Genomic DNA, 25,793 nt, shown 5'->3' with positions numbered 1-25,793 from the left:
TTAATCTTTAAAAGGTTAGGACTTTATGAGAGAGAAAGAAAGGAACAAAGAAAGAATTAGGGAGAGACCCATGGTGGGGAGTGGTAAAGAGATAAGAGGGCAAAAAGTCAGGGTGCCAATAGTTTAATACAGGTAAAGAAAGGAGAGCTATATGAGCGTGTTCCTCTCTGATTAGCCATATGTCCTCCCTTTCGCTCACCAAATAGGAAATAATAGCACTCCCTCTCCATGTGGGGACAGAAGAAGGAAGGCGGGGGAAAGGGAGGAGTGGCTGAAATAGAGGGATGCCCATCAATGGGATATAAAGTTGGGGCTCTGAATTGAAGGAAGGTAAAGTTCTCCCAAGGAAGACAAGTTATCAGGAGGACACTGCTGCTAACCTCAGTCCTAATGATCAGTGTCATGCCTTGGGAGCTTGATGGCCTAGGCTTGACTCCCTACTCCCTCTGGAAGTGATGAAGGACCAGAAAAAAAAGCAAATTACACCCAGAATCCTTTCAGTGCAGCTATTCTACCAGCACACAGGTCTTCTGTCCTCTTCAGCATTGTAGATAAAGAATTGGGAAAGACAACAGAGTTCATCTAATAATCATTTTACAGCAAAGGAAGCTGAGGCTTATTAAAACTGTCTTGTCCATAACCATGTAGCTAGTATCAGCAATAGGATCTGAATCCAGTTTCTGATGTCAGCACTTTAATTCCTATATCATGCTGTTTCTCAAAGTAAAGGGAAGTTCTTCAGTGGGAGCAGAGTCAAATACCTCAATCTCATGTGAACCTCCTGAGGAAACTGGAAGTAACACTCTAGTGCAGTTTGAGGATGGTTGTGCATAGCTCTATAATTACAGAGAAGCAAGTCTCTGTCTATCTATCTATTCTCTATTTAAACAGTTTTACCCTGAGAATGGTCATGAGATTGAAGTCAGCAATGGAATGAAACAGCAGGGCCCAATGTAGAACCGGAGCCTGAGGTGGGCGGGGGGGTCCCCACATGTCTTTATTTTGTTAGAAATTAAACTGTTTTATGCATCATCTGTAATCCCCCAAACTAGCATTTCATGATTCTACAATTCCATACTTTTTTTTTAAAGCTTGCTTTTTTCTTTTGCAAGGCAAATGGGGTTAAGTGGCTTGCCAAGGCCACATAGCTAGATAATTATTAAGCATCTGAGGTCAGATTTGAACTCAGGTACTCCTGACTCCAGGGCCAGTGCTTTATCCACTGTGCCACTTAGCCACCCCAATTCCATACTTCTTTAACCCCACTTTGCTAGACTCACATACCTGGTACCTTTTCAACTCCCTCTGAGGGTGGAGTTCTCAACAATTCTGAGAATAGATAAGACTCTCGAGAGGAAGGGTCCCTTCCATCTCAAAGTGATCTCATTCAGATGGAGTAAATATCCTTTTTGCCTTTTAGTCACACCAGTGGGGTCTATTAACTTTTACTATTTATGACTGATATTAGCAATAATGTTTTCCTGATCTCTAGGCAGGCTTTGTGTGGCCTAGCAAGCCCTTTCCTTCTTTCTTGGTACCCTTCTCTCCTACCCTCCCATGGAGGCTTTCTCTGGAGAATCTGTCTTTTACCTCTGGGCTTATGTCTCCTTAGATCCAAGGTCTCTTCCCACTCCCCCACCGAATTTGTCAGAATTCCTAGTGACAGCTCTATGGGTGGCAGTCTCTGAGAATTGCCACTATTACTTGCTTAAATTTTTCTGGTCAGCAGGGCATTTGAAGGCCCTAGAATGGGAGAACCACAGAAAGGCAGCACAGTATAGTGGACAGAGTACTGATTCAGGAATGAGGGTATATGGTATTCAATGCTGATTCAGCTACTTATTATTACCTTTGCAACCTTGTACGTGAATATATCATTTAATTTTCTAGGCCTCGTACCATTGTAAAATGAGGGGATGAGACTAAATCAGGGTTTCTTAACCTGGGGTCCATGAACTGGTTTATTTTTTTTAATTTTTGATAACTATTTCAATCTATTTAGTTTCATTTGCAATCTTATACATTTTAAAACAATTTTCTTAGAAGAGGTCAGTAGATTTCAGCACACTGTCAAATCAAAGATTAGGAATCTTTGATTTGGATGGTGTCTAAGGTCCCTTCTGGTTTTTAACTCCTATGATCTATGATATAGTAAGGTAAGAAGAACAAACTCAATGTGATAGGATAAAAATACAAAAATGTGGAACTGCCTGGAGGCTCCCACCTAAGTAAGCTTTTCCAGAAACTAAAACAGCCACCTTGGCAGAGAGGGGAGCATTCGTAATGCTTACTGCCAGCCCCTGCTTGCAACAAGACTGGAGAGAACAGGCCAAATTGCATACCATCTGTAGCTCTCATCTCAAAGTCAACAGAATGTTTCCCTAGAGCCTCCCAGCATGGCTAGAGGGCCAGAGCAGCTGTGGCAATGGATGACCTCAAAGGGGTATTCTGTGTGTGTGTGTGTGTGTGTGTGTGTGTGTGTGTGTGTGTGTGTGTATGTTAAATCAATAACAGACATCACACAATGTCTAGCCTTGGAGGGATCTTTGAGACCCTCAAGTCCAATTCCCCTATTTTAAGGATAAGGAAACAGAGAACCAGGGAAATCAACCCACTTATCCTAAAGTCACACATAGTTTCCAAGTGGCAGAGCTAGAATTAGGAATGTTCATCTTCTGCCCAGTGTGCAGGGAGAGGGCAAAAATGGAGGAGGGAAAACAAATAGGGATGATGACCTCAATGGGAACAATGGTGACATTAATGAAAAGAACAGAACGAATTCCAGAGTCAAGAGGGTGAAAATGAATGGGACCTCAGGATCAGGAAGGTAGCATGGACAGTGGAAAGAGCAATAGTTCATAGAGGGATATGACTTTAAATTCTCTCTCTCTCTCTCTCTCTCTCTTTATATATATATATATATATATATATATATATATATATGCATTATATATAATATATAGGTATATAGGCATATATTAAAGCATTTATTAAGAACTTGTTATAATTTTTATTTACAATTATTATCTCATATGGTCCTCACCATCCCAGAGGTAGATTCTATTTTAATCACTATTTTACAGACGAGGGAACTGAAACAGACAGAGGTTAAGTGACTTACCCAAAGGCACATAGCTGGTAAATGAGGCTGGATTTAAGCTCAGGTCTTCTTGACCCAGGTCCATTTCACCACTAGCTGCTTCAAAATTATTTCTTATGTGATGTTAGGGAAATAATTTTACCTCCATGTTCTCAGTTTCCTGATCTGAAAAATTAGAAGCTTGGACTAGAATGGTCTCTGAGGCACCTTCCAGCTCCATGATTCTTCTTATTCTAATTCTAGGGCACTTTCCATTAAAGCATACTTCTTGGACAAAAGACAAAGGCTGGATGAAAAAAATTCATTCCTCTAGGAAATCTTTAGGAATTAGGTCTCTTTTGCTAGAAAATGGGCAGTGGCTACAATAGTATATATTATATAAATCACAAGAGCACACATTTATAGCATTTAAATAATTTAAATAATAAGAGCACACTCATTGATATAATGGCTTACAAGTTTACAAGGTTGTTTTTCCCTGACCATAAAAGAATTGAAAAGAGTAAACAGATTGTAAGCAGGAGTGATTTCTGATGAACATAAGAAATAACTTTTTTTTGACCATCAGTCTGACAGACTGCCAAATAAGGTTGTGAACTATTTTCCCATCGAAGACAACTATCTGTTGTGGTTAGTTTAGACATTTGTCAGTCTGGCAGATGAAGAAGGGATCCATGTTTTTAAGCATCCTTCCAACTTGAAGATTCTGTGACTTTATAATGTAGCTACTCAGTCCTGGACCACAGGATTCTGTGACCCTAAAGTTACTTGGTCCTGAACCACTAATGGGAGTTTGGCATTAGGGTATGTCAAAAATGGCATATTTCCTTCAAGAAAAGTTGGATTTTTCAGAGGAGAACATCAGCTAATAGAAATTTTAATTGCAAACTGATGATATGCTAGCCTTGTGGCTCATCATTCTCTTTTCTGCACTGTCAGAGCAGTAACTTCTCCTTCCCTCCTTAGCTAGGTCGTTGGTGGTTACAGAAGCTAAGGAAGCAGGAGTATTGATGATTTAGTATTTTTACTTTAGAAACCCATTTTTTAAAACTCAGTAATTAACAGAAGCTAAGAAAAGTCTGCCAAACTTCATCACAGATATTGGATAGACACTTGGGCCATTTGATTCTATGTGTGGAGGTAGAAAGTAATAGAAATGAAAAATTGGGAGACCTGGGGTCTAGCATCATCTCTCTGACTAACTGGGACTAGGCAAGTCATGGGATCACATATCTAGAGATAGACATGATCTCAGAGGTCACATAATCCAACTCTACCATTTTGCAGAGAAGGAAACTAATAGATGAAAGGACCAGATCTACACAAGGTCAGAGAAGCACTATGTCAAAGATGGAATCAGACTTCAGAATCTATTATCTTCGCACAGGATTTCTTCTTTTTCTCTTGTATAAAATGAGAAAGCTGAACTATATACTCTCTAAAATATATTCTAGTTCTCACAGGTTTATGATGTTTAGTTGGAGGAAAACGCCTGTGCCCAAATCTCAGACCTGGTCACGAGGCTCCCACTCCTTTACCAGGGAAGAAATTCTTAAGAGTAATTTATTTCTCAATTCCGGGTTATCTCCCTGGGTGGCTGGAGTAGTCTGAAATACACTTACAGATTTGTTTTTCACCCTTCGTTGCTTTGCAATCTCCTTTCTGATGGAGAATGCAGCTTCCCCACCAATTTTGATGGTAAGCTGTTGGATTTTTCCTGGGGAAGGCAAAGCATTTGAGTACAAATTTCTCATTCCTTCTGTTTTACAGCGTCTCTATAATGCATACACATAAGCCAACATAGTGTAGATTTGACTGCCTTCCAGGCATTCTCAGAATAGCCCTATTCAAGGTCATCCACACATTTCACCCTGCACTGGGACCTATGCTTCTGACCTTTCCTTTGGACCCTCTGTTCTACCCTCCTTCTAGGTTGCCAGGCAACTAGAGGAAACAGGTGGGCTTGGCTAAATATTCTCCCTCTACAATATGTTTCACAAGCCAACCCTGGTTTGCATTATGGGCTCCCTAATTCAGACAGGGAAGGGCAGCAACATCTGAGTTAGATACTCTGAAACTGTGCCTAAGCATTTTATGAGAATGATAATCTTGCCTGATGAACCTATCTCTATTCCCCCCCCCCAGACAAGGGGATAGTATTTTTCAGAAGAGAAAAACAGACAAATGGAAATTTTAATTGCTTAAATAACACAGAGTAATAATCTAAACTACATATTCCTTTAGCATTTTAAAGTTTGCAAAATGCCTTTCTCAAAATGACTTTGTATGCCAAGGACTATACATAAAATTTTCCTTCCTTTACAGATGAATAAATGAATGAACGAATTAAAAGGTTTATTAAATTATGTGTTAAGTACATAAATATCAAAGAGATAGACTATACCCTTGGTGGGGTGGAGGGTGGGAAGACCATACAGAAAATGGATTACACAGATTTGGAAGTGACTGGTTTAGGGTCCCGATGGTTCATTAATGTCAGATAGAGTTGGGCGCTTTGGTCTCCTGCCTCTATGTTTAGCCTTCTTTCCTTTCTAGTAATTCTCTTTCTCTCCTTTTAAAGTATCTCTGGTACCATTCAAACAATAACTGAAGACTCCTGTTCCATGAAAACTTCACTAAACCTGCTTTTCCCTCCCATTTTCTCTCTCCTGTCCAAACACATGCCATTCTACAGCATGCTTCAGTTGGAAGAGACCTTCGAAGGTCACCTTGTTAAGCTCCTCAATTTATAACTAAAGAGAAGGGAATTATCCAGGATGACAAATTATTGGAAGAACCTGAAGAGAATTAAGTTTCCTGATTCCTCATCCAATCCTTTCCCTCTCACATTTTTCCATTCATTCCACTTTTCTCTATGTAGAGGTCATGAAAAGTATTGATATAATTATTGCTATTGGTTATTTTCAGTCACAGATGACTCTTCTTGACCCCATCTTGAGACTTCTTGGCAGAGTAGAATGATTTGCCATTTTCCTCCAGCTCAATTTATAGAAGAGGAGACTGAGGTGAACAAGGGGAAGTGATTCACCCAGGATCACATAGCTAGTAAGTGTCTGGGGCCAGATTTGGACTTAGGTGCCCTAACTGCCACCTAGTTGCCCTCTGAAGAAGACCAGATGGAAAGTAACCTCAGAGAAGAAGGTATTAACAACTGTGGAATACTGGGAAAGGCCACTCACAGATGAGATTTGAGCTGAGTCTTGAGGGAAGCCAGGAAACAGGTGAAGCTGAAGAAAAAGATTCAGACACTGAGGGCAGCCAACATGAATCAAACTTGAGTTGGAAGGACAGAAAGAAGTCCAGTTGAGATTGGAGTGGACTAGGTTATTTGGTTTTGCTTAATGTGTTTTTTTCTTTATTGCAAAGGAAGATTCTGTTGGAGATGGAATATTGGTAAGTTACTAGGATGTAAGTGATAAAGATATAGATTAAGTTTTTTTAAAAAAATTAAAATTGGTAATTGGTATTCTCCAAAATTCTTCTTCTATCTTACAGTGTCATAGCTGAAATCTGATCACTTTAGCCAAGGCATGCAGCAACCATCAGGTGAGGTAAGTGTCAAGTCAGGGTCCAACCCCACTCTTGGTGAGCTCTTCCTTATGCTGAGGATCTGTGGCAGAAAGGAGAAAACATATGTGATCTAGAACACATATGTGATCTGATAAAACAAGAGTTTTCTTTTCAAGATCCCTATTTCCATAAAAAGACTGACTTGAGGAAGGGGATTCCTAGCTCTCCAGGGTCAGTGGAGAAGACTCAAATATCCCAGGAGAAAGCAAGGGGAGCATGGGTAAAGGAGGCACACTGAGCCTTGGCTCTCAGAGCTGACTGAGCCATTCACTGTCTTATCTCTGCTTTTGCTACTTTCCTGGTTTCCAGAGCAACACGGGACTTGGGGAACATACGCATTGTCAGATTTGGACAGAGAGGCGAGAGGCAGTGTTTTTCAGTGGGAACAGAGTGTGACACAAACAGGGCTGCGTTGCATCCCTCGCCCAAGCTGTTTGCATGCACGCTCTGTATTCCTGAGAAGCAAACATAGAAAAACTCAGAATACTTGTCCCCCAGCTTGCCTTTAAAGAAGAATCATAGAAATTCATAAAAGGAAATTCTCCAGTTCAATGTTATAATTGAAAATAATTTTAGTATGACCACATATTGCTGAATGGGACCTTAGAATATATCTAGTCCAACCCTCTCATTTTACAGATAAGACTACTGAAGGCATGTAAAGGTGAAATGATTTGTTCAAGGTCATAGAGGTAGAAGTGGTAGAGTCAGGATTTGAACCCATATCCTCAGATTCTAAAGCCATATTGCCCATCAAGGTAGCCACTCTATATACAAGCTGACAAGTGGTCAGGTCTAGTCTTTGCTTGAAGATATCTAATGAGGGTAAGAGATAAAAAGGCAAAAATATATATACTCTGTTCTCAACAAGTTATGGTCAAGAATTTGGAAACCTCAAACTCTCACTGAAATCATCCTCCTGGAAATAGAAAAAAAGGGGAATTTCTAAGTTCTTGCTTCACTTGAAATCACCACCAAAAATAATTTGTAAATTTCAATTATTTTTAGAAAAATTAAAAATTTTTTTCCCTTTTTGGTTCTCAAGTGACTCTGCTTCTCAAAAGAGAAGGTTTTTTTGAAAGATTATATTTATTTTGAATTTTCCAATATTTTCCCTAATCTTGCTTTCCTCCCCCACCCAAGAAGGCAGTTTGTTAGTCTTTATTGTTTCCATGGTATGCATTGATCTAAGTTGAATGTGATGAGAGAGAAATTATATCCTTAAGGAAGAGACATAAAGTATGAGATATAGCAGAATTACATAATAAGATAACTTTTTTTTTTTAAATTAAAGGTAATAGTCTTTGGTCTTTGCTCAAACTTCACAATTCTTTCTCAGGATACAGATGGCATTCGCCATTGCAGATATCCCCAAATTGTGCTTGATTGTTACCCTGTTGGTATGAGCAAGTCCATTCAGGTTGATCATCGTTCCCATGTTGCTGTTGGGATATACAATATTCTTTCTGGTTCTACTCATCTTGCTCAGCATCACTTCATGCAAATCCTTCCAGGCTTCCCTGAATTTCCATCCCTCCTGGTTTCTAATCAAACAATAGTGTTCCATCACATACATATACCACAGTTTATTAAGCCATTCCCCTATTGGAAAAGGTTTTGTTGAGATCCAATTTCCTGATCTGGGTTTACTAGGAAGAAAATTCTGGAGTGTTAAAGGAGGCATTTTTTGTCTTCACCATGTCAAAGGTAGGATGTTTAAAAGTCATAACCTAAGCCATTGTTCCAGAAGCAATAGTGACTTGAAAGAAAAATTCTTGGCTCTATTAATAGTATTTAAAAAATCTTTTTTTAAAGAAAAATACTTTGAAAGGGGTTATCTGCTAGAGTCAATACATTCAGTCCTCATCTCTTAAGGGCAGGCACAACAGAACTATATTTCAAAGATGTACCATTAAGGAATCTAGGTTCCTAGGTCACCAGTTCATCTGGATATATATAATACTTAGTAGTCCAATAGCTTCTGTAGTTTCCTTCTCCCATATTCACTTGTTTCTAGAATTTTAGCTAACTTAAAAATCTAATTCCTGGATATTGAGACAGGAGGTCCAAACTTAATGAGAGCAACCATCTCTCTGTGACTTCAGTATCTCCAGAATCATAGATAAGAATCCCTTCCAGTGAACTATAACTGGTCATTATGATGGTAAATATTAATTTTACAACTAGACAACAATTTCTAGATATCTTCTTTATTCTTTCATGAATGCTCTTGCCCTAACCCATTCTCAGGTGGCAGAAGGAAAAGAATATTATTTCAGAGAACCTGTATTCAAATTCTACCTGTAATGTCTTTTATCTATGTGATGTTGACAATTCCTTATCTTTTTTGGGCCTCAGTTACCTCATCTGTAAAATGAAGGACTTGGACTAGATGGCCTTGTAAGTCCCACAAAGCTCTAGAGCTATGATCCTCTAATCTTACATTAATACAAGTTCTCTTTTGAGAAGTTAGCAGTCTTGAATGACACCAGTGGTCAGAGAGATGGCAAAATGTTTAAAAGGATTCCATCCTTCCCATGCTAAGGAGTTCAAGTTCAAACTGAAATGACACTTCACTCTATGGTTCAGGATTTCTTAGTATAACATATCATTAAAAAGAAACATTCATGATTTGAGAGGCATCATGGCTTAATGAATAGAGTTGACCTTGAAACAAGGTGGAACCGAATTTAAGCCCCACTCTGATACATACTAGCTATGCAATTCTTACCTTCTCTATGCTCTAGGTAACTACCTAAGGTTGCAAGTTGGAGAGATGGTGCCAACTTCCATTGGTAGTGAAAGCTGCCTCACCCAGCAATTCCCTACCTCAAGGAAACACAGATCCAGTTCTTATCTCTAACTCTATTAATGATTTAACATTTAACTTCCCAAACCAACTCTATGATGTCAACATATTAAAAAAAATTTAACTCTCATTTAAATGGTGAAAAAATATATAAACAGATGTACCAGGAGCTATGTTCTTAATTCCTCCTTTATGAGAAATGTTTAATTAGATCTGGTCTGATTCAGTGACCTGATCACAGAACTACATATCTTTGATTCTGGTCTCTAATGATCAACTTTTGGCTACATTGGAGCAGAATGGGTAATTAATTTTTCAGCTCCTGGAATTTCCAACTCTCCTTTTAGATACATCTTCTTTCCTGGTTTTCATTATCCTATGAGCCTGTATAGCTAGGCTGTTTGTTTCATAGATATAGAGGGCACAAGAATCAGTCTCTAAATAGAGATAGAGGTAATTCAGTGGACTGAGCACTGGGTCTTGAGTTAGGAAGACCTGAGTACAAATCTGGCCTCAGACATTTATTAGCTATATCACTTTGGGGAAGTCATTGAATCTATATCTGCCTCAGTTTCCTCAGATATAAAATGGGAATTATAAATATCACTTAACTACCAAGGTTGTTATGAGGGATAAACTGAGAAAATGTAAATTATTTTACCATCCTTAAAGTACTATATGTTAATTATTATTATTGTACAATAATAGTGATACATTATATATATCATTTCAGTTTTTCAGTTGTATCTAATTCTTCATCACTCCATTGGGATTTTCTTGACAAGATACTGGAGTGGTGCATGCCATCTACTTCTCCAGCTCATTTGACAGATGAAGAAACTGAGGCATCACATAGGCAAACCCAAGTGACTTGCAACTAGTAATTGTCTAAGACCAGATTTGAACTCAGAAAGATGAGTCTTGCTGATTCTAGGCCCAGCACTCTATCCACCATACTACCTACCTAGCTATATATTACATAATGATTATTATATTATATGTTACTAGATTTTAATATTAACATTATCTAGTATATAATCATAATATTTTATTATTATATTACATAATGATTATATTTATTATATGCTGCTAAACTTTTATATCAGTCCTACTTTCTCTTCCAAGGAGAATGATTTTTGGTCCTGGAAGGTTAGAAAAAAAATTTAGCAGGAAGCAGAAACACAAAATAAATGAGGAGACAGACAGCATCTGGTTGCCCTCAATATGATCAAGTCAACAGGCCCAGATTCACTATATACTAGTGTTTCAGCAAAAACCTGGTAGACAGAATTAAAAAACTCTTTGCCCCTTTAGACTTTGAAGATTAAGAGAGGTGCCAGAAACGATAAAGTAATATGTTTGACTTCCATGCCTGATAAAATTCTAGAACATATTATTAAAGGAATGATTTATGAGCAATTAGAAAGCGTAATCACTAAAAGTCAGAATAGCATGGCTCCATCAAGAACAGGTCATGACATATTAATCTAATTTCTCTTTCAACTGGGCAACTAGACTGATAAATTAGAAGTGTTGTAGAGGTAGACTATTTAGATCTCTGAAAAAATGTATATATTACTCTACATATACATTTGTATAAAAATGTGTCACATCTTTGTTGTAAAATAGAGATGTTCTTCAAGATAGCACAATTAAATGGAACAAAAACAAGTTAAATAGTCATTAATGTATCAATGTTTACTTGGAGGTCTCCAGTGGAGGAGCCTAGGGATCTCTCCTTGGGTCCTGGTTTCTCTCTCTCTCTCTCTCTCTCTCTCTCTCTCTCTCTCTCTCTCTCTCTCCCTCCCTCTCTCCCTTGCTCCTTCTCCCTTTCACTTTGGATCAAAGTGTGCTTGTTTGATTTGCAGATGACATTACTTGGAAGGATTTCTTGCATGGATGTCAGTATCAGATCCAAAAGCTCTTGATAAATTATCCCACTCCAAAGCTCCAAAGCTGCATCACCAGTTGCCTTTTCTATATTTTGGATTGGGCATTCCAAAGACAACTTAAATATATATATCCAATACAGATCTCATCTTTTCCTACAAACCCTCCCCTCTAGTACTGTCAAGCATACTACCATCTTTCCAATCCCAGTTGGCCATGCTTAGAACCTCAATTCCAACCTTGGCTGCTCAAATATACTTACTCTGTCTATCTAATCTGTTGACAAATCATATTATTTTAATCTTCTCTCGTGATGACATTCCTTTCTTCAGTCATACAACTACCACCATTTGTAAAGGCCTTCATTATCTCTTACTTCAACTATTGAAAAATATTTCTAATTGATTTCCTTGCCTCAAGTGTCTTTCTCTCTGATACATCCTCCACTTATCTACCAAAGTGATCTTCCTAAAGTGCTAATCTGGCCAAATCACATCTTCTCCATTTCCTACTCAATAAATTTCAGTTGTTGAAAGTCACTGGATACCTCCAGCATCAAATTAAATAATAATTCCTATGTTTGGCATCTGAAGTATTTTTACAATCTAGCCTACTGCAACCTTTTAAATCTTCTTATGCTTTACTCCCTCAACGTATTATATAATTTAACTACACTGGCTTCCTTGTTATTCCACATAGATAATACTTCATGTCTTTGTTCTATGAATCTATACTATTTTCTATGCCTAGAAGGCTCAACCTGTTTAATTCCTACTTTCCCTGACTTCCTTCAAGATTTACCTTCAGTCCCACTTTTTCTAGCATGTCTTCACTTTGACCCTTTCCTTCTAAGATCACCTTACAGTTACAATTAGGCTGATGGCGTGCTAAATGCTGAGAGATACAAAAGGAAAAATAAGTCCCTGGCTACAAAGTGCTTACAATCTAATTAGGGAAGACAATACAAAATTGAACTTGAAAAACAGAGTAGGGAAAAAGGAGGTACCACTCATTAATTACTATGAAAATATGTAGGGGTTTTGGTGAGCCATGAGCTTAGTAGGAATTATCAAAGGGATACAGCACTGAGAAAATAATACTCTATTAAGTATCTGTAGAAGACATAGGGAGCCAGAGTATCCAGCATTAGGGAGATGAGAGTTCCATTATACACTGTCTACATATGCAATATCATGTTCATTTGGGTCTATTACATTTTAGAAAAGTTTAGACAAAACAGCATGTTAGATGAGGGGGGAAAATACAGACTGATTGACTAGACAATGTACCATTAGCACCAGTGGGATCACAGCTGTGAAAATGGACCCAAGGCCTGCAGAAGACCAAAAAGTGCTAGATCTGGGGTAGGGAGGAAGCAAATGTCAGTTCTCTATGGATGTTGCTACCTTGGGGCAAAGTTCCATTTTGCTGGTGTTATTTACAGCTCTCAAAATCATGAGCTTATTCAACCTATATCTGGAAAAAAATCTCCACTAAAATGTACCTGATAACTGAGCATCAAACTTCTGCTTGAAGATCTTATGTGTGGGATAACAGCCTGTTTAATTTTTTGTGAGTTCTAATTTGTAAGTTTTCCTTCCGTCAAACCTAAATTTGTCTCTGCAACCACCACTCATTGCTCTATTCTCTGAGGTTAAGAAGGATGAGTTCCATCTCTTTTCTATATTATAATTCTTCAAATAAGTGAAAACCATCTGCAGAATTGTGTTGAATTTTTGATGCAAAATTTAAGAAAGGAACTCAACAAGATAGACAAGCCTTCAGAGAAGGGAGACCTCCAAGTAAACATTGATACATTAATGACATTTAACTTGTTTTTGTTCCATTTAATTGTGCTATCTTGAAGAACATCTCTATCTTACAACAAAGATGTGGCACATTTTTATACAAATATGTAGAGTAATATATACATTTTTTCAGAGATCTAAATAATCTACCTCTACAACACTTCTAATTTATCAGTCTAGTTGCCCAATTGAAAGAGAAATTAGATTAGTATGTCATGATCTGTTCTTGATGCTATTCTGGCTTTTAGTGATCAATCTTCCTAATTGCTCATAAATCATTCCTTTAATAATATGTTCTAGAATTTTATCAGGCATGACTCATCTTCCTGAGTTCAAATTTGGCCTCAGACACTTACTAGCTCTGTGATGCTGAGTGAGCCATTTAACCCTGTTTGTTGAAGTTTTCTCATCTGTAAAATGAGCTGGAGAACAAAATGGCAAACCACTTTAGTATCTTTCTCAAGAAAATTCTAAATAGGGAGTTGCAACTGAAAAAACAACAACAACTATTTGAAAGAGGGTTTAGACTTGATCTGCTTGGCTCCAGAGAATAGAGCTATGAGTAAGTAGGTGGAAGTTGTAGAAAAGGAAAACTTGAGATTAAAGAAGGAAACACTTTTTAAAAATGATATCACAAAGTAGAATGGGAGGTAGAGTTCTTCACCGGAGGTATTAAAGCAAAGGATGACCACTTGTGGGAAATGGAATAGAAGGGAATTCTTGACTGGTTACAGGTTGAACTCAAAATTCCTCATGAATTCAGGATTCTGTAATTTCACAAGATTTTTACAGAAATTCTTTAGTGCTTCCACTCAAAAAATAATAGAAACCTTACAGAAAGTCTTAAAAGTAGGAATGAAAATCTCAAGGAAAATAGTTGTTCTCTGAGGTATTTCTGCTTTTACCAAAGAAATGACATCCACCAAATCCTGCCTCCTTATTCTCTACAAGGGGTCAAAAAATCTTAAAAGCTTCCAAGTGGTTATACAATTCTCAGTACATTAATGAATTCTGCCCCAGAAAAATTGTGTTAGGAAGATAGGTCAAAGGACAGAGGGATCTGGCCTTGTTGTTACCTAGTTTCTATAATGTGAGTCATGATTAGATGACCACTGTAGGTGAACATAATAAATACAAGAAACATGCATTAATTATCAATAAAATTAATAGAACACATACTCTATCCTCAAGGATTTTGAAATGTAGTCTCAGGGAATATACACACCAGTATTTGGAAAATAACAACACAGAGGGCATATTCCAAGGCAACCAATACATAAAGGCAAAAACCTTTGAGACAGCACAGTAGATTGGGCACAGTAGATTGGAGTCAGGAAGACTTTGGGTTTAAATCCTACCTTAACTACCAGCTAGCTGTGTAACCAACCCTAGGCAAATTATTCACTCTTACTGGCTCTGGCTACCTGGACAAATCACTTAATTTCTCTGCAAGTCAGTCTCTAAATCTCCTTTATAACAGGAGTGAGTTGGAATCCATGGCCTCTAAGTTTTTTCCAAGCTCCAATTCTATTGTCTTATGATCTTAGAATCCATTATCTTAAGCCTGGTCTTGAGCACTGAGCAGCCTCAGGCAGGAAAAGTCATCAGTTAGCCACAGCTTGGCTTGAAAGATTTCCTTTCTCTTTGGATGGCTTTAGATGTGCATATGTATGCATGTACATACATACATTATTTCTAAAAGCAAAGGAGACTCTGCACTCTAGGCTGGGGTGCATAGTCTTCAGATGGCAGAATGATGCTTTATCCTTTAGCCCCAGCATTTGATCTCAAATTCCTCTCTTGAGTATTTAAATCAACAGGGGATTGATTTCTCAAGAACACACACACACACACACACACACACACACACACACACACACACACACACTTTCCAACACCAAATATTTTTTACAATCTACATTATGCTGGTGGTAACTGTCTATTTCCTCCTACCCTCCTTTCTACAAGCAGTCAATTTGCCCCCAACTCCAATCAAGACCTATTCTCATCCCAGTTCCTTTTCATTCATTGCTCTCTCTACCATGACCCACATTTCATTTTATTTCTTTTCTGTCTTTCATGTAATCAGTCTGGTCCAATTTGCTTGTATAAACAGGAGGCCAAGGAAGGGGGGCACTCTTCTTGTGATGACGGCTCTGCCCTTTATACATTATCCCTGCCTTGTTTCCTGAAACCTTTCACTAAAGCCAGACTTGGGGGAGAGTTATATTAAACAGTTTGACTCCAAACCTAAACAGCCCCTGAAACATTAGTGGTTCAAAGATCTCCTAGTGCATTTATGAAAAGTCATTGATCTGGGTGGAGGTGTTATAAAGACTTTCAATGTACGAACAGAACTCTTTGCCTGGCAGGAGGCAGAGTGGTTTTCATTAAGGGTCTGCCCTTTATCTCATCATGTAACTAACTTGGCTATATTGAGATAGGCTTTTCTCCTTGTCTTGAAGTGAGCCTAGCTGTGGTCAGAAACTCTGATAAGATAATGTTCATTTTTACAGCAGAAACTGCTAAATGAGGGGGGACAGCTACCAAATACAGAAAACATAAGAATATGCTCTTTAGAGCAGACATTAGTTTGCTGTATCCCTCTCCCCCAAATCTCCATGAGGGTGGAAAAATACTATAGTTATCCCCCCAAAAAGAAGTTACATAAATTACAATGGATAATTTCCCAAAGTCTGGTATTGAAGACCTGAAGAGAGATCATATACTCATTTGAAACTTGAAGGGACCTTGGAATCTAAAGGTAGCTAAGTGGTATAGAGAGCTAGACTTGTAGTCAGAAAGTCTTCTGAGTTCAAACCCAGCCTTAGACATTTATTAGCTATGTGACCCTGGGTAAGTCACTTAACCTCTATGTTAAATCCACTGGAGAAGGAAATGGCAAACCATTTCAACATCTTTGCTAAGAAAACTCCATTGACTTGAAGTTTATTATGCTATGGGCTACATAGGTTCATAAAGAGTCAGACACAGCTAAACGACTGAATAATAACAACTCTGGGCAAGGCATTTAACTTCTATTTGCCTCAGTTTGCTCACCTGTAAAATAGCAATAACAATAGTACTTACCTCCCAGAATTGTTGTGAGGATGAAATGAGATAATACTTGTAAAACGTTTAATACGACCCTTCAGCCCATAGGTGTCTATGGATTCCTTTTCAGAAAAAGTTTTAAATGCATAAAAAAATACCTTGGATTACAAAAGAAACAATGACACTGAAATACTTTACCCAGAGATTTATTTTTTTTTAATTCCACAGAATGCAGGTTAAGAACCCTGGTTCTTGATGAAGATGAAGAATGTAATGTCCAGAAAGGTTAGGAACTTGACCAATTATCTCACAGTGATTTCACCAATACCTCATAACCAGCTGGTACCAAAGTTGCTACTACAGCCCAAAGCCTTCTGAATCCCTGTATGGTGCTTTTAAGAGAATAAAAGAATAAAAATAAGATGATGGGATGGGGGTAATTATTTGGAAGCACAAAGTAAAAGTAAAAAATAAGGGGATTGTAGATATTATGGTTATAGTTTGACAGAAGAAATATTTAATCATAAATGGAAAAATAGAAAAAATATGAGAACATAGTATGGGAAAAAATTGTTCATATTTAGTTTTCTCAGCTAATTTTTTTCATTATTCAGGGTATGAGGACAGTCAAGCACCCTAAATCATTCACAAAAATGTTGGAAAAGTCAAAGAATTTAAGGGCATCATAGTTTTCTGAAAAAGCAATTCAAAATCTCCAAATGATGAGTCTACTGTGCTCAAGTAAGTGACTCCTAAATTAAAGTGATGGCAGAAAAGTTCTTTGCCTGAAGATTATCCTCTTAGACACATATTTCAGAGCATTTCAAAGGTTGATTATGTCAATGTTATGGGTGTGGAAACTGAGGCAAGAAATTAAGCTGCTTTAATGAGTGATTGTGCAAAGCCTTACAGATCTAGGGCCCTATGGGCAATTTACCTTTTTCTTGCTTTGTTTAATGCAAAAAAAAAAAAGCAGAACTAGATTAGTAATGCAGTCCCTCCTCTGTTATGAAAATAAAGTGAAGGATCTTGGAGAGAAGTGGAAAATGATACATTTCACTGTTGCTCATCTGAGAAACAATCACTCCTTCCTTTAGCAGAGTGTTTCTGTGTGTGAGGTTTCAGGGTGTGGAGGAAGATACCTAACTCCATTGGAATCTACTGTAATTTAGCTATAATTAGTGTCTGTGTACTTTCTATCAATGTGGCTCCATTAATCTGGTTAATCCTAATCTTCTATTAAAAAAATAAAGCCTCTGAGTACTTGGGTGTTTTTCAACACTTCCTACCTACCTTTTCATTTTGTAGGACTACCTCATATTTGCAGCATTAATACACCTTCACTTCAGAGCCAGGGAAGAATCAATTCCCTGGCCATTCTCTTTGCTCTGACTGTTGTTGTTCAATCTTGTTCAATTCTTCATGACCCCATTTAGGGTTTTCTTGGCAAAGATATTGGAGTGGTTTATTTCCTTCTCCAGTTTATTTGACAGATGAGGAAATAGGGTTAAGTGACTTGCCCAGGGTCACACAGCTGCTAAGTGTCTGACGTAAGATATGAACTAAGTGGGATGAGTCTTCCTGACCCAGGTCTCATATTCTATCCACTGCACCCCTAGATGATCCTCTCTGATCAGTCCCTAGAATAGTGACCTTTTTCTAGTTTGTCCCCGTTTGTGACACAGTCTTTTCTCTGACCTTAGCATTGCCATCCTTTAAGAAAGGTCTAAAATCTCTGCTGTTACGATAAGTCTTCTCAGATAAAATTCTCAGATAAAGTTCACTCCCCTTTGATTAGACTTCACATCCTTTGAGTTCATAGTAACTTATCACCTTATCATAGACTATTTTTTTCTATGTAGTGATGAGCCTAATATAGGCTTAAGGCCTCAACCTCTAATTTCATTGGTTAAGAAATTTCCAAGTGAATACCATGTATTTTGACATTTTCTATACATTTTATAGTTTTAGAAATCTTCCAAGAACAGTAAGAGATAAATATGATATTCTGCCAGAGTGTATATATATGTATATATCACAAGTGGGATTTGAACATAGGTCTTCCTGTTGCTGAGGTCAACTCTCAATTTACTGCATCAGTCTGCCACATGTTTGATCTAAATAAGGTTAATAAATGATTTATAAAATAAACTTCTTGACTGAAAGCTCCATGATGGAAAAGATGACATAATCTTCACATTTTTCCACAAGATCTAGCTTAGTGACTGACACATCATAGCTTTTCAACAGATGGTTGTGGACTGAAATTGAACTTATTTCATATATTTATCTATTCACTGTATAAGACTGATTTACACATAGATTGAGGGCATTCTTGATGAAAATATGAAAAGAGAACAGGAAAGTTTTTGTAAATAATATTCTACAGTAGGCTACATTCTTACATATGCACAGTTGGCTGAAAAGTACATTTAATAAGAATTCACCATATTTTATTATGTAATGATTATTTTTTAAAAGGATTTGATGAAGTAGAATGAAGCACAGTCTTAAAAGGCTCCCCTGAACAAGATGTGTGCCGTGTATATAAAGTCATCCAAGTTTTCTGGACTTATTTAACAGCAACGATAACTTTAATGATCCTTCTACATCAATAGCAAGCAAATAAAAAATCAAAGAGATATTTCTTAAGGATTGATGACATGTTTATTTCTGTCAAATTCTGGAACACAACAGAACTTCCTAAATAAGACCCTCAACCACTTAAAATAATCTGCCCAAGTATGTCACATAGGAGATAACAAATAAACAAAGAATGCCTGTTGTTGCCACATCAATATACAGTTGTATGAACAGATCAGTGAGCTGATCCATCACAACTTACATCATGGAAAGAAACACTGAACTAGGTCCAGTATTTAACAGATGGGTGAAAGTAGATTGGTTGATGTTGGGAAAATAGTTAAGTATTTTTAAAGATCCTAGACTACTTCCTAAAAAAAAAAAGTGTTTTTTAACACAATAGTCTCCTAATGGATCTATAAAACTATGCATTTTATAACACATCTATTTAACAATCAAAATTTGGGTAACCCCTAGGAAAGTGGAATGAGATATGGCATGAAAAGGTAGGAGGCAGCATATTACTAATAATAGTTTACAAGCAAGAAATGGAATAAAAGATCTCATCCAGGAGATGCTTGTTCAAGGAGTGAGGCTAGTCAGATAGTGAGAGGCATAAAAGATAGATAGCTCAAGTGCTGCACTGGTATCTAGGTAATCTTAGAGGGAGAAAGACCCTCAGAAAGACTTCTAGTACAATGAATGGACTCCCCAAGGAGGATTTATGAGTGAACCTTGCATAGGATATGAAAGCATGTCTAAGTTTGAAAGGTTATTCATATCAATGAGATAATGCATTTTTTGAGGCATTAATGTATCCATTCACTAGACATTGCTTTTAATGATCCTGAGATTTAGTGACACCAAATCTCATTATTTTTAACATTAGTATTTTTTAATGATGTTGTGTGACTGTGAATCCTGTAATACCCCCCAAAATGAAGAAGCAAAATCACAGGTGACCCAAAGGGTGATGGAGAGGGTAAGTGGGCTGCAGTATAGTATACAGTTCTCATAAACATCTAGGAAATGGCACAAGGGATTTCATCCAGGAAATGTGTGATGGGCAAAGGAGGCCAGCTGGTAATATATCAAGAATGAGGACTAACAGATGGACAGTCTAAGAGCTGCTTGAGTACCCATGAAATAGGAAAAAAGACAGAGAAGAAGCCCTCCAGCACGTTGGGCAGGCCTTTTGTGGAGGACTTACAGAAGAACACAAATAAAAATTACACAGGACAAGACACCGTAGATGGGTTGCACAGATAGAGGGAGTGCTCACATTGAGGAAAATTATGGATCCATCAAGATAAAGGACTCCAGTGGCCATACCTTCTCATAGCACCAGGGGGATTACAATTCCCTATTCAAGGATTTACTGAGTCTGAACTCCTAAGACTATAAGCTCACAATGATCAAATAGTCAGAGGACACAATTAACTCAAAGCAAAAGCATTTGCTGGAGTAAGTACTTTTTTTTTTCAAATGAGAGAAATCATCGCCTCCCCCCCATAAACTAAGGACATGCTCTCTCATAAACATACATATCATCAATGAACAGAGCGAGTACTTAGAGACACAATGCATGAATAGATCACATGTGGATAGGCAACCTACACCTTCTCTTCCTAAAGACAATCACATCCCTGGTCTTTTCCTCACTAAGTGATGTGTTTTAAACATCTTTACATAGGTACTGCTCTGCTAGGTCCACCAGGGTCTGCTCTCTTTAGGACACTTTATTGACAGAGCTCTCTCAGTTGGTTCTGTGAGATGCATTGTTATGTAAAAAGGTTATAGTCTCCATCATCTCTGGATTCTGACTAAGCTGAAAATTCTCTGCTGGGGCATTTACTAGGCTATCTCAGAGGTAGCTAGAATATCCCCCGGCTCTGCTCCTTGGAATTTCAGCTGTGGGGCTGCTATGTCCCAAGGGGAAACATTTCATCTTCAGGAACCAAGTTCACTCATTCTGAAACTCTTCCCGAAATGAAGAAGTTCAGGTGGCATGCTCCTCTTAGATTACATTCAAGTGTGTGTTTCTTAAAACAAGGTCAGGAAGACATCAATGTTAATGGGGGGAGGTTAGGAGAAGAAATCCTTTTCTTTTCTCTTTCATTCTGCAAGGAGTACAAACAAGTCTTCAAAAGCTGAGTTCTTCATATTTGCTCCCTTCTCAAGATTCAGCAGGGTTAATTCCCCCATTTAAAAATTCTCAGCTCTCTGTAGAGATGCAGGAGTAGGTAGTGTCGCTACCAATCTCCAACTACCAGCACTCTTACAACTGGCAAATGGGTTCAGTCAGATATACTTAATTTCACTAATCATATTAGGGATCTCAATTGATAAGAAGTCCCACAATGAACACCACCCCTAAACAAACATTTCATGTAAATATTTTTCCATTTATTTATTGTGTTCAGTTGTTTGTATCTGACCATGTTAGTGAGTGAATACCTTAATTATTTTTCTTTGAAAAATATAACATTTTAAACAATGCAAAATTGCCTTTTCAAAGTATTTTTTGTCTAATAGTTCATATTATCTTCACAGCAGTATAGTGTGTAGGTAGAAAAGATGTACAAGGCACTGAATCTCAAAGGATTGATGGGCCCTGTCCAAGATTACCTAATAACAAGAGTTAGAGATAAAACTGGGACTAGAACTGGGGCTCTAGTCTAGAAAACCATACCATCTTTCTATAAAACCTAGCACTACACTAAACACACAGATGCTTCCTCTGTTCTTTTCGTGGTAGTAATGAAGTAGATATGGCCCCAGGGATAGGCTAGAGCCAGCTCAGAATAGAAATAACTGCTAAGGTTACACCTGGAAAACAGGAAAATACTACAAATCAGAGCTTGCTTTAATATTTTGTTGATTGACTTTAAGAAAGTGATGGGGGAAATATATCATCAATGCGGATTGACCTTAAAACTGTCTCTTCTGTACATTTTCCCTCCACTGAGCTGATTGTTAAATATTTAACACCACTAGAAGAAATAATAGATGCAAACTATAGCTAAACCATTCAGCCTTTACAGCTAATTCCCTTTGGTTTCATGTGGGTGTGGGGAGTGGAGATTGCAATCTGTCTCCAGAATGACAAGCTGCCTCACACTGAGCATCTCCTCACTCCTATCCTCTATTGTATGAGTACTCCTTCATAGTTAGTGCCACTGATTGGGGAGGAGTAATATTAGCAGACACAGCCCACCAAGTCACAAGTGACCTTCAGAAGTTTACAATATAATGAAACCCCAGGACAGACAATATGGAAAAGAATTATAGTACTTACACTCTAAATATATCAGCACACCCATAAGGTAATTCATTATGACTCACTGAGAATATAAAATAACATTTTTCCCTGGTTTAATTCTGCAGAGAGGTTTCTAGGAAACAAAACTCCTTTGCTTCTAGATTTAGTTCATTTTTGTAATTCTATGTCATTGTTTTTTGAATGTGAAAGCTTTGACAGTTACTTTCTAAATCTAATTTTAACCATTTTATACACTAATTAAAGGGACTTTACTAAGGTTTTTTTTCAGCTACTTTTCACTTAAGAATTGATGACACTTTTTATTCTCTGCAATCTACTTTTAATCATCTTCATTTTATATGCCATTCATTTGAGTGCTGTGATCCTGTTTTCTATTTATTTATAAAATTCACTGACATAAATCTGCTACTCATTGGTTCCCTGTTTGCTCTCTCATAAGGAAGATCCTGGGGGAGGTTTGGAAGCTAGCAGAAGCTATATTCACATATTTCCTTCAGTGTGGAGGTGCTATAGAGCCAACTGTGGAAGAAATTGCATGAGAGAAATCTCATCATCACCATAGTGATTTCCTACATAGACTATGGACATGTATGTGGTACAGTGGAAAGAACACCAGACCTGGAGTCAAGAAGACCTGAGTTCAAATCTGACCTCAGATATGCACTAACTTTGTGTGTGCCTCTGTGTGTGACCCTGAGCAAGTCACTTAACTCTCTTAAGCTCTTTTCTCATATATAAAATGAGTTAGATAAAAAAAGTGATAAACCACTTCAGTATCTGTGCCAAGAAAACTCCAAATGGAATTACAAAGATCAGACAAGACTGGAAGAACTATCTTAGGCACTGTCAAACAATGGAATTACTTAGTCTCGGTTATAAAAGACTCATTCCAACTGTCTTCCCCCTCTTAGAACCCCTGGTGTCCCTTGAGATTCAGTTCTCCATGCAGCCTTTAGTGATTTCCCCCCAAGTGATGGTGCCCTCCTCTCCAAAATAAACTTGCATCTATTTTGTGTGTATATATGATAACTCAGCTAGGTAGGAGATCTAGTAGATTAAGACCTGGTATTGGAGTCAGAAAGATCTTAGTTCAAATTCTGCCTCAAACATCTAGTGTAATCCTAGCCAAGTCACAACTTTTGTCTGTCTCAGTTTCTTCATCTGTAAAACAGAGATAATAAAAAGCACCTACATCCTAAGGTTGTTGTGAGGAGGAAATGAGATAATATTTATGAAATTTTTTGTAATTTTTAAAGTCATACATAAAATGCTAGCTGTTAGTATTACTTAATTGTGAGTATATGTGGACATATATATGTTTTCCTTAACAGAATGAATCAACTATAAGTATCTTGAGGTCAGGAGATTCTCTATCACATAACAGACAATTAATAAATGAACACTGATTGGTTCTCCTTGGCCCCATTCTCCAAAGTTCAATCAACAGCTATGTCTATACTCTAAAAATATCCTGTTTAAACATTAGTCACTATATATAAGCATATATATTATATATTTATTTATACATATTCAAGCATATATATGTATACACACACAAAATGCATATTGAAATGTCTTGACTTTTTCCTCCATTAAAATAGGTTTCTGGTCAGTAGAGACTGTTTCATTTATTGCATTTCTATCTCCAGTGCCTAACATTAGTGCTTGGCAATTAATAAATGTCATTTGTTAATTGATTGATTGGCAGTACTCTACCCAGTTGAAATAGGGAGGAATAATAAGAATCAAAATGTTTCCACATCTGTTCCTAATCTTGCTAACTTTTTCTCCCACTACCCCCAACCATGAGTTTTCTGATCAGTGAATAGGTCACTAAGAACTACATGCCTCACTTCTCTCTCTTCTAGGGTCCAGTCTTATGCAGTGGACCTGGACTGAGTAAACAAAGTACATTCAATGAACCTAATGGATTTTTCCATCACATTGCAACTTTCTACAAAAAGACATCAAGAGAATGAGGAGTGACTTGGAAATAAGTTAGTTGATTTTTGAGACAGAAAGGTAAAAATAAAAATAAAAACCCCCTAATACAAAAAAAAATATTTTGTGAAATTGGGATGTTTTTCAAGCCAAAACAAAAGCAGAGGAAAAATTTCCCACCATAAAGACCATCTCAATCCACCACATCTTACGTCCAAATAGAGCAAGATTCTTTTTTTAAGTGAAATGTTAATCAGGGATTACAAAACTTTGTGCTGTAGCTCAATCTTTAGCTCTTTCATTCATAAGATTATTTTATCTTATTTTGATGGATGTTGCCTGGAGATTTGGTAAAACCCAAGTTTTATGTAAATGAAGATAGATACACTCTGATGAGGCAAACTTCAGATGTGAAGTCTTAATTATATGGGAGTCTAGATGTCAAAAACGAATGTAGCATATTGACATTTCAAGATTTTACAAGATATTAAGTTGGATGACCTTTTCTAATAACATGGCGGACAGGTCTCTACTTGCTTGATATTGTGTTCACAAATGAGATGGGACTAGGGTCACACATAACATGGAAGAGCTATTCTCCTAAGTTGTTGACATGCCAACCTTCAAACTGACATAAGTTGAGCAAGGGGAACACCAAGTCTTCATTTTCTAGAAATGTTTCCAAGGACTCTTGGAAATTGGGATGAATCCCTGTCTACCCTCCCATCCCCAATCTATGGTGTATGATTTTCTTCCAAGGCATTTTCTAAGTTGTTGCCTCATTTTATCCTCCTGACAAAGGTGTGAAGTGGGTAAAATAATGATTAATTATTCCTATTCCAATCCTGGGAAATCTAAAAAATCAAATATTGAGTTTTATTGTAATTTATTATAATAAATAATTTTATTTATTGAACTGAAGGAGCCAAAGTCTAAGAACTACCAAGAACCAGAAAATAAATATCCTTATTCCTGGCCCAGAGACCTTTCCAACAGCCTATTAGATTGTCATAAATTTGGAGTTAGAGATGGGGTTATGTTACAGACAATGTTCTTCAAAGGATAATCTCTGAGAAGATGTCAGTATTGCAAACAACCAAAAAGCTCTCAGTAGGTGTTAAGAGTTCTGGTCTTAAACAGAAAGGTAATATACTCTTTTCCTTCAACTACTAATTAAACCGTCAGAATTGAGCATCAACTCCGATGTGACATATGACATGAGGTCTCACACAATTCAACATGCTTTATGCTAACATCAAAGCCACGTCAAGAATAATAGAGCTGAATATTTAGTGTTTGCCTCTGCAGTCTGACACCTAGTTCTAGCCAGCACCATTCACAGGCCCTTTGCCCACCAGGAGACCAAGGCATCAAGCAGCTCAAGTGACAAGGGAAAGAACTGTCCTTGAGAAGAACCATGGGGTACAGTGGCCTGAAGTTGGGCAGCCATCTCTTCCTTGAGGTCTTCCCAGCCTACACCAGGTCACAGGGATTTCTCTCTCCTATGATAACCATAAGTAAATGCTATCTTAACTTTTTTTGACATGTTATGTACTCCATTATAATATGTTTTATAATTTTTTGTGTTAGAACCTAAGATTTTGGTATATCTCCTCCCCCAAGAAAAGTATAAGCTTTTTGAAGTCAAGGACCCTTGCTCTTTTTGATATTCCATAGCCCAAGTGACATAAACATATTAGGCACTCAAGAAATGAATTTTATGAATGACTTTTA

At 37.4% G+C, this 25,793-nt stretch overlaps 1 protein-coding gene across 1 annotated transcript in view; it reads right to left on the bottom strand.

Moving 5' to 3' along the window:
- SLIT3 (slit guidance ligand 3) overlaps nt 1–25,793 on the bottom strand; it is an 805,773-nt gene that overhangs the window by 437,544 nt on the left and 342,436 nt on the right. The gene's annotated exons all lie outside the window — the stretch shown is intronic.

Source organism: Macrotis lagotis, chromosome 1 (genome assembly GCF_037893015.1).
Source record: "Macrotis lagotis isolate mMagLag1 chromosome 1, bilby.v1.9.chrom.fasta, whole genome shotgun sequence".
NCBI classification, from domain to species: Eukaryota; Metazoa; Chordata; class Mammalia; order Peramelemorphia; family Peramelidae; genus Macrotis; species Macrotis lagotis.
The sequence above is the reverse complement of the archived record's forward strand: the minus strand, read 5'-3'. Positions and strand labels throughout refer to the sequence as shown.